The sequence below is a fragment of the Erpetoichthys calabaricus genome, chromosome 9 (genome assembly GCF_900747795.2).
Source record: "Erpetoichthys calabaricus chromosome 9, fErpCal1.3, whole genome shotgun sequence".
NCBI classification, from domain to species: Eukaryota; Metazoa; Chordata; class Cladistia; order Polypteriformes; family Polypteridae; genus Erpetoichthys; species Erpetoichthys calabaricus.
Window position 1 is genome coordinate 193,387,979 of NC_041402.2, and position 14,612 is coordinate 193,402,590.

Consider the following 14,612-nt stretch of genomic DNA (forward strand, 5'->3'; position numbering starts at 1 on the left):
CATACACTACGGCCAATTTAGAATCGCCAATCCACCTAACCAGCATGTCTTTGGACTGTGGGAGGAAACCAGAGTGCCCGGAGAAAACCCACGCAGACACGGGGAGAACATGCAAACTCCACGCAGGGCGGACCCGGGAAGTGAACCCGTGTCCCCAGGTCTCCTAACTGCGAGGCAGCAGCGCTGCCCACCGCACCACCGTGCCACCCTAATAAAATCATAAAACCAACAAAAACATGAATGTACACATTCACATATACATATATCTATATCTATGGAACTGAAAATACAGCAATAAGAATACAGCCTAAGGTCATGTGGTGTCAGCTAATCTAAATAGATATGTTTTAAGACGAGATTGAGAATAGGTAGGGAATCTGTGTCCCAAATGTTTTGTGGTAGCGAGTTCCAGAGACAAGGAGGCACTATGACTAAATTCCCTGTAACCCATGGTGATCATAAGTCCGCCAAGTGCTTTAAAACCTGGGAGGCTGAACCCAAACAGTTGGTAGTAGCTGTCTTGCCCGAACCTCCCTATCTAGTTATATTGGGGTGGGACTGTTTGGAGAAGAAAAGCGGTAAGCGCTGCACACCTCCCAAACCTAACTTGGGTCTGATAATGGACAGGACGGAGTCTGTCCTGAGTGCTCCCACGCCATGTTCTCTGGCAACTAGTGATGACGTCACAGGCCTGGAGATGATCTTCCCCACTCCAGACCTTGACCTGGAAACATCCCCGGCAAAGACTCCACGAGAAGAGAGCTCGTCTTTGGGGAGTGGCGTCGATCCTTTATGCAGCCTAGACTTTCAATTTCGGTCTATGCCGGCCTCTTTTCAACGTGAACAGTGGAATGACGATTCCCTGAAGTTTGCCAGGAATGTGATCGTCTCCGTGGAGGGAAATCACCTCAACACTCCCACACCACAGGGCCCCTACTTTGTTTTAAAAAACGATCTGCTGTACTAGGTGGCAGAGCATGAAGGCGAGGTTCAGATGCTGTTGTTAGTGCTGTGGACTTACGGGTGGGACGTCTGTGAACTGGCACACGCCTACCCCCTAGATGCCCTCTCGGGAGACGAAAAAACACTGGAGAAAGTGAAGCTCCGATTTTTTTGGCCTGGGATAAATGAGGAGGTCAGGCAATTTTGTCAGTTCTGCCCAGAATGTCAACTCCGCCAGATACCTCGGAGGGACTGTGCTCCTCTTGTCACTCTCATTGACATCCACTTTGAGAGGCTCGGGGTCAACCTTGTAGGTCCCCTAAAGCCCTCCACAAGAGGCCACAGATACATCCTGGTGACGGTCGATTGCGCTACTCGGTTCCCAGAGGCTGTTCCGTTGCGCTCAGCCAATACTAAAAGTATTGCACGGGAAGTAGTAGGGCTCTTCTCACGGGTAGGTATACCAAAAGAAGTCCTCACGGACCAAGGTACGCCTTTAACATCAGGTACGTTCATGGAGGTTGCCAGGCTACTCCATATTACGCATCTTAAGACATCTGTCTACCATCCACAGACAGACGGACTTGTCGAATGATTTAACCAGACCCTTAAACAGATGCTCCGCAAAGTAGTCAGCACAGATGATAGGACCAGGGACCAACTCCTCCCCCTCGTACTTTTTGCTTACCGGGAGGTCCCACAAACCTCCACGGGGCTTTCCCCTTTTGAATTATTGTACGGGCGACAAGCCCGGGGAATTTTGGACATACTAAAGGAAGGCTGGAAAGGAGAGGCCCTTTCCTCCACTAACATTTTGGAATATATTGCACAGTTACGTGACAGATTGGCAAAGATTCGACCCCTGCTAAAAGAACACATGGCAAAGGCTCAATCAACGCAGGCACGGAATTATAATCGGAACTCCTCCTTGCGGGAGTACCAACCGGGAGACCGTGTCATGGTACTCGTGCCCACTTCCTACTCTAAACTGTTGGCCCCCCAAAGACAGGAGCTGGAGTCTGCAATTCTGTCTGTCCAGGAAGTGATCAGTGAGGCACCCGGCCGTACCTTGCTGATTCAGCACAACATAGTGACGGACCTGGGGTGGTCATCAGGGAACGCCCTTTCCACCTCCCAGAGGCAAAACGTGCTAAGGTTGAATTAGAAGTCCAACACATTATGGACATGAACGTTATTGAGGAGAGCCACAGCCCTTGGTCCAGTCTCATCGTCATTGTTTCCAAACCTGACGGTACCTGGAGGTTCTGCAATGACTTCCGCTGTCTCAATCAGGTATCCAAGTTCAATGCCTACCTCATGCCCCAGGTCGATGAACTCCATGGCCGGCTGGGGACAGCACGATATTTGACTACTTTGGATATGACGAAGGGGTACTGGCAAATTCCCTTAACGGTATCCGCGAAAGAAAAAACTGCATTTAGCATGCCTATTGGACACTGGCAGTACATAGTCCTCCCATTTGGATTGCATGGGGCACCTGTGACTTTCCAGCGTCTGGTAGATAGAGTGCTAAAGCCCCACAATGCCTACTGTGCCGCCTACCTGGATGACGTCGTCATTTTTTCTGGGACGTGGGATGAACATGTCCTGAAGGTTTACACCGTCATTCTGACACTAGCTAGGGCCAGTCTGCGCATTAATCCCAAGAAATGCTTCTTTGGATTAGATGAAGCTTAGTATTTGGGGTACCTGGTGGGAGGAGGTACGGTTAAACCACAGTGCTCCAAAATCAAAGCCATTCTTGATTGGCCCCATATCGATAATCAAGCGGCAGGTACAAGCTTTCCTGGGATTAGTGGGTTACTACCGCCGGTTCGTACCCCGTTTTTCGGAGAGACCTGCGCCCTTGACAAATCTCACAAAGAAGTCGACCCCGCTACATGTGGTGTGGGATGTGATGATGGAGCGGGCGTTCTGCGACCTGAAGATGGCCCTGACTACAGCACCTATATTGAAAACCCCTAATTTCTCTTTTCCTTTTATTCTCCAGACCGATGCTTTGAACACCGGCTTGGGAGTCATGTTCAGCCAAAGCATCAACGGTGTCGAGCACCCCATGATGCACCTGAGCCGGAAACTGCTTGACCGGGAGACGAGATATGCGGAACGGAAGGCCCTGGCGATAAAGTGGACTGTGACTCAACTGCGATACTACCTGTTAGGTCGGGAGTTCACCCTCATTGACCCTCACTGACCACGTCGCTCTTCAGTGGATGGCGGTGCGTAAGGAGTCCAACCCCCCCGGGTCTGACATCACTTAGATTTGGTGGAAAACAAGTCGAGATGAGAATGTCAAAAATGACATCTTCAGTGACACTCTGGCTCCCGTAAGCTAGTATACTTTCAGCATATTCTCCACAAGCTCAGTATAAATCTCTGCTCTGTGCTTGTCAAGAAAATTCTGGACAACCTGCACGAATGACGGTGCTGATTCAGTGGGCTTCAGTTTCCTTTTGAACTCCTCGTCAAGCATCAGTTCACGGATTTCAGGGCCAACACAAACACCTTTCTTAATTTAGGCTTCATTTTTCTCGAGACCAAACTTATTTCTTAAATGCTGAAACGCATCGCCTTTACTGTCCTGTCACCTTAGTTGTCCAAGACCTGGTACATCATAACTAAAAAACGGGACGTGCTGCTGGATGAAAACGATTTTCAGATTTGGAGTCAGGAGTGAAATTTGTTAAAGTACAGGTGAAAGAATCCCAGTAGCAAAATGCTTGTTGACCAGTGTAATTATACTCAAGTAACAGTTGACTTATCATTAAGAAATTGGCTTCGAACAAAAATCTGCAGCCCTCCAGCAGGACCGGTGTTCTAACGAAACATCCTACCCATCGAAATGATCTATTCACTTATAGTACGCATGCGCGGACCAAAATTCCGCAACTTTTCTACCTAGTGTTGAAGTTTGAGGTAAGTGTTACTGTATTTCAGTAATATGTATGCTTTTATTAGCCTTACTACATTAATGCATTTATTACAGTTTACTGCATAGGTATTAACTGTCAACATTTTATAAGTTATATATTTTGCATGTGTGACTTTTAATCTTGTACAGCCCATTGTATCCATGCACGAGTAATGACCGTCTTGTGAAATCTTTGCATCAGGCTGTGTCTCTTTCAGGCATTAAATGATGTATATAAAATAAATTGAGAAATGTTAACATTTTCATATATAAACTACGGTAAGATACTTCGACAAATTAGGACAAATCGTCAGAACACCGGCATTACCCACCACTGATTTGGGGCGTGCAGTTAATTCATGGAAAGCTGATTTAATAAGAAATGCACGACTGACTCTGATGTCATTAAAATGGCCAACAGGGAGCTCTGATTAAGCCTAAGGAATATCGCATTACAGTATATTTAAAGATAGCTTTAAGCAACTTTTTACAGGTTTTTTCAGGTGTGCCAAGCAAAATTGTCAGCTAAATGCTATGTGGTTAGCTGCAAAGAGAAATACAAACTTAATTACGTTCATATTGAAGGGTGCGGTTTGAGTAACGGGTGAAGGCAAGAACCACTGCACCCCGTCCAGTTCTGTTTCCATCTTAAATCAATCTGAAACGCTCAGACTTTCTTACTCGTAGTTCGTTCGGCTCGGTTATATATTAACATGACAATGATATTCTTATTGAATGCCCATCCCAAGGCATATAAGGCACAATAAAGTAATAATAATAATAATAATAATAATAATAATAATAATAATAATAATAACAACAACAACAATAATAATAATAATTCTTTACATTTATATAGCGCTTTTCTCACTACTCAAAATAATCCAACAGTAGACAAAAACATCACGCCAAACGGTGAAAACAACAAGCGACCTGTTAAACACTCACAAGGTGCGCGCTCGTTGCGCGGTCGCGTGAATAGGCGGCTGCCGAGCAGCCTTATGACCTCCCAAGGATCTGATATCCAGTGCGGCGCCGAACACAGAAGCGACCACAACGACTGCACATGGGTGGCTGAGGTCTCATCAGATAACAGACAATTCCTACCTGGACCGTCAGTGAGCATGAGTGGCTCTTCGTTGAGAAGCGGCGCTTGCGGTCACACACAAGTGACTGGGGGTTTCACCACATCAGCCGTTCTGTTCTCACAATCGCTACCGGGGCTAACTGCTGGTCACGTCGCGGTCTAAGATGCTGACATCAGACTCTTTGTCATTATCTTTCTCAGTTTGTGCACAATAAGTGCACATTTCCGAGGCAATCGTGTTGTAAGTCCTGTACAAAGTCCTTTTAGTAACACTTTTTATTGCAGCTATAATTTGCTAAACCCTACGATGGACGCGAAAGAGAGTATGGGTAATGTAGTTTTTAAATGAAAAAGCCGCGTTCTTACTCAACCTAAAAAATTAATGAATTAGCACAGCGAATACATGGTGAGGGCTGCACAATGGCGCAGGGGTAGCGCTGAAACCGCACACCAAAAAGTTCCCGGTGGAGTCTGCATGATTTCCGCTAATAAGTCAACTTTTATCAGGTATGGAGTAAAGGGCATTTGAGACCAGTGGATTTGGCGTCCCGTAATTGTAAATAATCGACATATAACGTCGTCATATTCGATTACAAATCTGAGAATCTGTTAAGGGTGATGTAGTACACTCTTAAAAATAATGTCTCTTTAATGGCATTTTCTTGGGTTGTGCGGCTGGTCCCTCGCTGAGCCACCGCTCCACACATTAAGCAAAATAAGCACGTGCTTTGTGCATCAAGTGAAGGGGGCACTACAGAGATTTTCAATTCCCGGATTTCCCGTGGACCATATGGTGCAAAACCGCAAATGGTGCAGCTGAATCGGTCTCTACAAAAAGGGCCTCCACCATTTAACAATAAAAATACATACATATACAATAATAACATAATAATACATCCATCCATTTTCCAACCCGCTGAATCCGAATACAGGGTCACGGGGGTCTGCTGGAGCCAATCCCAGCCAACACAGGGCACAAGGCAGGAACCAATCCCGGGCAGGTTGCCAACCCACCACAGGACACACACAAACACACCCACACACCAAGCACACACTAGGGCCAATTTAGAATCGCCAATCCACCTAACCTCCATGTCTTTGCGCCCGGAGGAAACCAACGCAGACATGGGGAGAACATGCAAACTCCACGCAGGGAGGACCCGGGAAGCGAACCCAGGTCTCCTAACTGCGAGGCAGCAGCGCCACCGTGCCACCCAATAACATAATAATGATAAAGGTTAATGATATACCTGTATATTCATCTTGGGAATACAACAAAATTAGAATCTGGTAACTGCCGCATGGTCCACCGAGGGTCACGTGATCGTTATTGTCTTAGTGGTCATGTCCCGTTCAGTCATTCGATGAGAGTGAGTGTAGCTGATATATATGGGGACCACCAAACTGACTCCACAAACAACCATTTTGTTTTGGGAAGAGTCCTTCGCATTCAAAATTAGTCCTTTGGGTTTTAAAAAGGTTATGTTAGTCTGGCATAGTGGTTAAGGCTTTGGTGGATTTGGGTTCAAATCCCCCTACTGACACTGTGTGTCCATCAGCAAGTCACTCTGCTCCAAATAAAAAAACAAAAATGTAACCAATCGTATCTCTCAAATGTCACCTTAGATAAAAGCGTCATCCAGTAATAATAATAATAATAATAATAATAATAATCCATCCATTCCACTATATCCTAACTACAGGGTCACGGGGGTCTGATGGAGCCAATCCCAGCCAACACAGGGCACAAGGCAGGAACCAATCCCAGGCAGGGTGCCAACCCATCGCAGGACACACACAAACACACCAAGCACACACTTGGGACAATTTAGAATCGCCAGCCCACCTAACCTGCATGTCTTTGGACTGTGGGAGGAAACCGGAGCGCCCGGAGGAAACCCACGCAGACACGGGGAGAACATGCAAACTCCACGCAGGGAGGACCAGGGAAGTGAACCCGGGTCTCCTAATTGCGAGGCAGCAGCGCTATCCACTGTGCCACCTTGCCACAATAATAATAATAATAATAATAATAATAATAATAATAATAATAATAATAAATCCTTAAAGTATAATGCAGGGTGCTAACAGATCAAGAAACCCTGAACTCATCCCCGTGTCATTCTCATTTTAAAAGCAGGAGCCTATTGCACTTTACAAATCATCTGTTCATTTAAGGACCTTGTAATGAAGCTAATGGTTCCTTTTAGGCACTTCATGCAGATGTTTTTTTTGGGAACCCAAAATGATTCCTCTATTCCATCGCTCTGAAGAACCCCACTGACTGTATTTGTTGGATGAAGGCAAAGATAAAGCGGCGTGGTTAACAGATTGGACAAATGATGAGGGTGCCAATGATGGCGCTGCTGCCTGCCACTGGTGTTCACGTCTCGGGTGTTCCCTGTCTGTATGTTCTCCCCATGTCTGGGTGAATTTCTTAGGTGGATTGGCGTTGCTGAATTAGCCCGTGTGTGTGTGTGTGTGTTCATCCTGCGTTGGAGTGGCGGCCTGTCCAGGTATTGTTCCTGCCTTGAGCCCAATGATTGCTGGTATACTCCAGACTATCGCCGTCTAAGCGCCCACTCCCTCCCGCCGAATGGCTGTGTGGACAAGATGGATGGATAGCGGGACTGCCAGGGGATCAAATTTGGCCCCCCATCTTCGTTCTGGATGGAGTTGGGCTTTTTTTTTAGCGAATAAATAGAAGATATACCTGGGGTTTGTTGCATGGGGGCTCATAGCGGTCGAATTCCCATAAATAGCTTTGCTGTGCCTCCCAGCAGGTGTCCCCATCCCAACTCCACCGACCCACCCCGATAGCACAACACTCTGACTAAACGTAACACTTTCCGACTGGCGTGACGTGGGCTAATAAACCTGAAGTACTGAACTGGAAATCTCTGTTTCGACTTTCATTTACGCGCCCGACCTTCTCTTCCTCGCCTCCTTTCTCTCATGACCACACCCCCATTTCCGATTCTCATCCATCAATCAAAAATAGAAACCAATAAACAGAGCGGACGGCCCTGTAGGTATAAAGTGGGTTTAGAAATTGGAAGGGTGGATGGAATCAGAACAGAGCAAAAACTAGATTAAAAACTAGATTTATTTCTTTCTCCTTTTCTGCTCCCTGGTTCACACCTGAACTTTGGCTTTTGAAAGCCAAAGGCCGGCAACTTGAACGGTTATATAAAAAAACTGGACTCTTTGTTCACAAAGAGATGTACAAAAAACATAGACTTTATTACAAGGACTGTATTGCCCAAACTAAATCTAACTATTATACTCTCATTATTTCTTCCAATGAAGGAAACACCAAGTCATTGTTTTCACTACTTAACAATATCACACAAACCACCGATTCTTTACCTTCTTGCTCTTACTCAAATGAATTTTGCATTTCCCTTGTGTCCTTTTTTAATGAAAAAATCCAGAAGATTCATCAGTCTCCCTGTAAGGATTCCTCCAGTACTTCATTTGAATTTCACCCACCAACTCACTCATTTTCCTCTTTTCGGCTTCCTACTTTCTCAGAAATTTCAGATCTTGTCTGTAAGTCTAAGGCATCCACCTGTCAACTGGACCCCCTCCCTACAGTTCTAGTCAAAGCCTGCCTCCCCTCTTTGGTCCCCTTTATATCTGCTATAGTCCACTCTTCTCTCACTACTGGTACTGTTCCTTCATCTTTTAGAACTGCTGCAATAACCCCAATACTGAAAAAGCCTGGTGCCAATCCTACTAACTTCAATAATTTCTGTCCTATTTCTAATCTACCCTTCATTTCCAAAATTCTTGAAAAAATAGTAGCTATTCAACTTCACTCTCATTTATCTCAAAATAATCTGTATGAACAGTCCCAATCTGGTTTTCGTCCCCTCCACAGTACAGAAATGGCACTTATAAAAATGACTAACGACCTCCTTATGGCAGCTGATTCTGGTTTAATTCCTATTCTCATCCTTAGGAACCTAATCAAGGACTTTGTTAAATGGTGCGACTCAAACCACCTACAACTGAACACCAGCAAAACAAGGAGCTGGTGGTGGATTTTAGGAGGCCCAGGCCCCTCACGGACCCTGTGATCATCAGAGGTCACTATGTGCAGATGGTGCAGACCTATAGATACCTGGGAGTGCAGCTGGACTGCCAATACTGATGCTCTGTGCAAGAGGGGACAGAGCTGACTATACTTCATAAGAAGGCTGGCGTCCATCAACATCTGCAATAAGATTCTGCAGATGTTCTATCAGACGGTTGTGGCGAGGGCCCTCTTCTACATGGTGGTGTGCTGGGGAGGCAGCATAAAGAAGAGGGAAACCTCACGCCTGGACAAACTGGTGAAGAAGGCAGGCTCGGGAGCTGAGCAGACTCCTGTCAGTCATGGAGAATCCACTGCATCTACTGAACAGGATCATCTCCAGACAGAGGAGCAGCTTCAGCGACAGACTGCTGTCACCATCCTGCTCCACTGACAGACTGAGGAGATCGTTCCTGCACCATAATATGTGACTCTTCAATTCCACCGGGGGGTGTAAACATTAACATTATACAAAGTTATTGTCTGTTATACCTGCATTGTTATCACTCTTTAAATTAATATTGTTTTTTATCAATATGCTGCTGCTGATGTATGTGAATTTCCCCTTGGGATTAATAAAGTACTGCAGTGGGTTGGCACCCTGCCCGGGATTGGTTCCTGCCTTGTGCCCTGTGTTGGCTGGGATTGGCTCCAGCAGACCCCCGTAACCCTGTGTTCAGATTCAGTGGTTTGGATAATGGATGGATGGATGGATTAATAAAGTATCTATCTATCTATCTATCTATCTATCTATCTATCTATCTATCTATCTATCTATCTATCTATCTATCTATCTGTCTGTCTGTCTGTCTGTCTGTCTGTCTGTCTGTCTGTCTGTCTGTCTGTCTGTCTATCTATCTATCTTCATTTAAAATGCAGTTTATTAAATAAAATTGTAGTAGTGTGGATGTAGCCTCTGTCTGTCTGATCATAGGCAACAAGAGTCATTTGTGCTGTCTGTATGGTCTTTTGGAGCATTCCCATATACAACATAAACTGAACAGCATCATGACTGAAAGTCTAGGAAAATAAAATACATGGATTACTTTACACCCTAGAGAATTAGAAAGCAAATGTTTTATATTCTACGGAAAAGACAGTTTCAAAATGTGGTCTCAATTTTAGATGATCTCTGGTTCATCAGGCTGTCTTTGTCAGGTGGGTAGTATGAATTGTTTTTGAAGCATAACATCAAACTTGCTACAGTATGTTATTCCTGTTTTCTTGACTGTGTTGTGTTCTGTTTTATTACCAAATAAAATGAACTGTAAAAGTTAAAACAAGGCAGATATTAATTTTTGCCAGACAGCTCAACCTTGGACTCCATAAAAACATCAGGAGGAGGTTCATCTGTTCACCCAGAGGAGTAGTAAAGTAATCAACACAGGACTCTCCAGCATGTCCTTGTCTTGAAACTCAGGTCAGTTCATTCATTTACTTATTCATTCATTCCCATCTATAAAAAAAACTCTTATCATGCTCTTCATAGATTAAATGCAACACCCTACAAGATAGCTGTCTTTATGGGATTGTTAGCCCACCGATTCATTCCTTTCATTTGAAGGAATGCGGTGCCACCCTTTCCTTCAGAATGACTTTGGGCTCTGCACTACTATTTGAAAGTAGAAAATTTAAAAAGGCTTACTCAGTGGGATAAAGAAAGCAACTCTGAGGTGTGGTAGCCTTACTTGGAAACTTCTGTTTTCAAAACACCGATGGCAGCAGCCGGCAGCCATACCTCCTGTACTTCACAGTAGGTTATCCACATGAAGCTAAGCCTGTTCAGGCCCATGCCAGAACTTGGGTGGGAAAGATTGGGTTGCTGCTGGAAGAGATGTTGGTGAGGTGGCCAGCAGTTGACGATTACGCTATGGTCTATGTATGCGATCCCCAATGCCCCAATGTAGTGACGGGGACGCAGTGACTGCAAAAAATGGCACTCTCCTTTGGATGAGACGTAAAAACAAGATCCTGATTTCTCTATGGCCATTAAAGATCTCTGGGCATCTTTTGTAAAGAGTAGGTTATACCCTGGTGTCCTGGCTAAATTCTAGTCCGGGGTGGGGGGTAAACGTTAACATTATACAAAGTTATTGTCTGTTATACCTGCATTGTTATCACTCTTTAATTTAATATTGTTTTTTATCAATATGCTGCTGCTGATGTATGTGAATTTACCCTTGGGATTAATAAAGTATCTATCTATCTATCTATCTATCTATCTATCTATCTATCTATCTATCTATCTATCTATCTATCTATCTATCTATCTATCTATCTATCTATCTATCTCCTTGATCCGAGTGCGACCTTTGATACTATTTGTCACACGACTCTTCTCAGTAGATTATCTTCGATTGGCATTACCCACACTCCACTAGATCGGTTCAGATCCTACCTCTCAGGCCACACTCAGTTTGTTCAGCTTTAAACTTTCACATCCCAGCCCACCGCTGTCACTTCAGGTGGGCTCTGTCCTGGGGCCCCTCCTTTTCATTATTTACCTCCTTCCCCTCAGAAATATCTTTCGTAAATATAACATTAGCTTCCACTGTTATGCTGACACCAAGCTCTATCTCATTAGCAAACCTATTTCTTCCTTTCCACCCTCCTCGCTTATTGATTGTATAGCAGAAATCAAACCCTGGTTTTCTTCAAATTTTCTTAAATTAAATAACAAGTGACAAAACTGAGGTTGTCGTCATTGGTACAAATTCAATATTATCCAAAACTGATCATTTTTCATTTGTTATTGATAATTCCTCTGTCTTCCCCATAGGTGTCATCCTTGACAGTACTTTATCCTTTCAGTCCTACATCAATAACATCTCCCAGACTCCATATTTCCACCTGTGTAGCGTTAATCGTATTCGCCCCTCCCTAACTCTCCACACCACTGCTATCCTCGTTCATAGCCTCGTCACTTCTCGTCTGGATCATTGCAATTCCCTTTTCTTTGGTCTTTCTCGCAAATCTCTTTATAAGCTTCAACTGGTCCAGAATTCATTACTAGAACCCCCCTATTCACCATATCACTCCTGTCTTACAGCAGCTTCATTGGCTTCCAGTTCAGTTCCGTATTCAATTCAAAATTCTTCTGTTAACTTTTTAGGCTCTCCACAGCCTCGCCCCTCCATATCTGTCTGACCTCCTCCATGTTGCCATTCCCTCCTGCACCCTTAGATCCTTTTCCTCCATCCACTTGACTGTCCCCTTCGCCCATCTTACCACCATTCAGTTGCTCTGCTCCCCAGCTCTGGACCTCACTACCACCTGAGCTTAGAAATATTGAATTATTTTCACTTTTCAAATCTAAACTTAAAACTCATTTGTTTAAGACGGCTTTTCTCTTTGATTACAATTGCTCTGTCTGATTTTAACTTTTGTATTTTACTTTTCTTTATAATCTGTGTTTTGTCTATTGTTTGGTGTCCTTGAGTGTTTAGAAAGGCTCCTACAAATAAATAAAATGTATTATTATTATTATTATTATTATTATTACAAGTAAGAACACAATGGATGATAAAGCTTGTAACGTAAGGGTGAACGCACGAATTAAAATAACTGAATAGCATCATTTATTTTTTTTCTCGTACATAAATCACATCTCGGGTGGCACGGTGGCGCAGTGGGTAGCGCTGCTGCCTCGCAGTTGGGAGATCTGGGGACCTGGGTTCGCTTCCCAGGTCCTCCCTGTGTGGAGTTTGCATGTTCTCCCCGTGTCTGCGTGGGTTTCCTCCCACAGTCCAAAGACATGCAGGTTAGGTGGATTGGCGATTCTAAATTGGCCCTAGTGTGTGCTTGGTGTGTGGGTGTGTTTGTGTGTCCTGCGGTGGGTTGGCACCCTGCCCGGGATTGGTTCCTGCCTTGCGCCCTGTGTTGGCTGGGATTGGCTCCAGCAGACCCCCGTGACCCTGTAGTTAGGAATATAGCGGGTTGGAAAATGGATGGATGGATGGATAAATCACATCTCTATTTTTAATAAAGGGAAGGCTGTAAGTTCTCCGCTAACTGAGGTGCATCGCTACGGGGTTAAAAACATTTTTTGCATAAGCAGCTTGTTGCCCTTCCGGTCATTTTCTCAATACCTGACTTTTTAAAATGGCTTTATTTCTGATGGGGTTGACATTTTTGCATATCGTTACTTCAAACTTGTCACAGTAACGAGTTACGACACCTATATAAAGTGATCATGCGATTTACGAAGATCCGTAACCAGATGACTTTTTTGCATCACGTTTGTATTCAGGGGATACAGTGCCACAGTGGGTGGTGACAGAAGGTGACTTTCCATTTTTAAAGGGGGGCATAGCGTCATACTGGTCATCGAAAAGGGAGTCTGCTAGGAAAGATTACAAACAAAGCCAATGATATTGCAGCGCAGAAAAAGCACAGGGCTTACATTCTTGGAAAGGGTGGTGCCAGAGTGGTCCTGTAGAGCGATGCCATTCCCAAAAGACCCATCCGAATGAAGATTTCAGAACTTTCAGATCCGTAACAAGCTTCAGGCAGTAAATAACCATGAAACAAATGATAACAGATTTATAAAATTTGTGATATCCCATTGGGTCCTGATTTTTTTAAAAGTCTCTAGCTGCATATAATAACACATTCTATGTCCAGGTTTTCTTAATCTGTTCTTATGCATATTAGAAAGTTTTTCAGAGCACAACTTCTTTTAGCCATTTCCAGGATGATAGGGTGCTTTGTCAAGAAATAATTCCAACAAGGAGCAACACAGCCCAGTAAAAGATCATAACCTGCTGGTAAAGAACCAGGATTTTTAAGAGTGTACCTCAATGAAAAACGACTCGCCAATTTTTCCGGTTGGTGTAAATGCCCACGATTTGTCCATGCCAGCCCCTGCAGGCCACAAATTTGCCCTTAAGTTAGATTCGATGTTAAGAACAACCAGGGAAGAGCATCATTGATCCCTCAGGGTAGAATATTGAAGAAGCTTTAGAGCTTTATTTTGAACAGTCAGCATGGGTTCAGACGAGGGAGGTCGTGTTTTACTAACATGCTGGAACTCTATGAGGAGGCAACAAAAGGATACGATCAAAGTGGAGCAGATGATATTATTAATCTTGACTTTCAGAAAGCATTTGATAAGGTGCAACATGAGAGGCTGGGCATCAAATTAAAAGAAGTGACAGTTCAGGGTGATGTTTTTAGATGGGGGCAGAATTGGCTCAGACACAGGAAGCAGAGGGTGATGAGGGTGTGAGGAACCTCATCAGAACTGGCAGATGTTAAGAGTGGTGACCAGCAGGGGTCAGTGCTGGGGCCGCTGCTATTTTTAATATATATAAATGATTTAGATAGGAATATAATTAACAAGCTGGTTAAGTTTGCAGATGATACCAAGATAGGTGGATTAGCAGATAATTTGGAATCTGTTATATCATCACGGAAGGACTTGGGCAGCAGACAGGCTCGGGTGGATTTGTTGATGATGAAATTCAATGTCAGTAAATGTAAAGAATTACACATAGGAAGTAAAAATGTTAGGTTTGAATACACAATGGGGGGGTCAGAAAATCGAGAGTCCACCTCATGAGAAGGATTTAGGA

At 44.2% G+C, this 14,612-nt stretch overlaps 1 protein-coding gene across 1 annotated transcript in view; it reads right to left on the minus strand.

The window, feature by feature from the left end:
* Nucleotides 1-5,082, minus strand: part of LOC114656994 (uncharacterized) — a 229,653-nt gene extending 224,571 nt beyond the window's left edge. The window contains exon 1 of the mRNA XM_028808694.2: nt 4,982-5,082. The gene's annotated coding sequence lies outside the window, so the exon portion shown is untranslated. The remainder of the gene's footprint in view (nt 1-4,981) is intronic.
* Between the last annotated feature and the right edge of the window lie 9,530 nt (nt 5,083-14,612).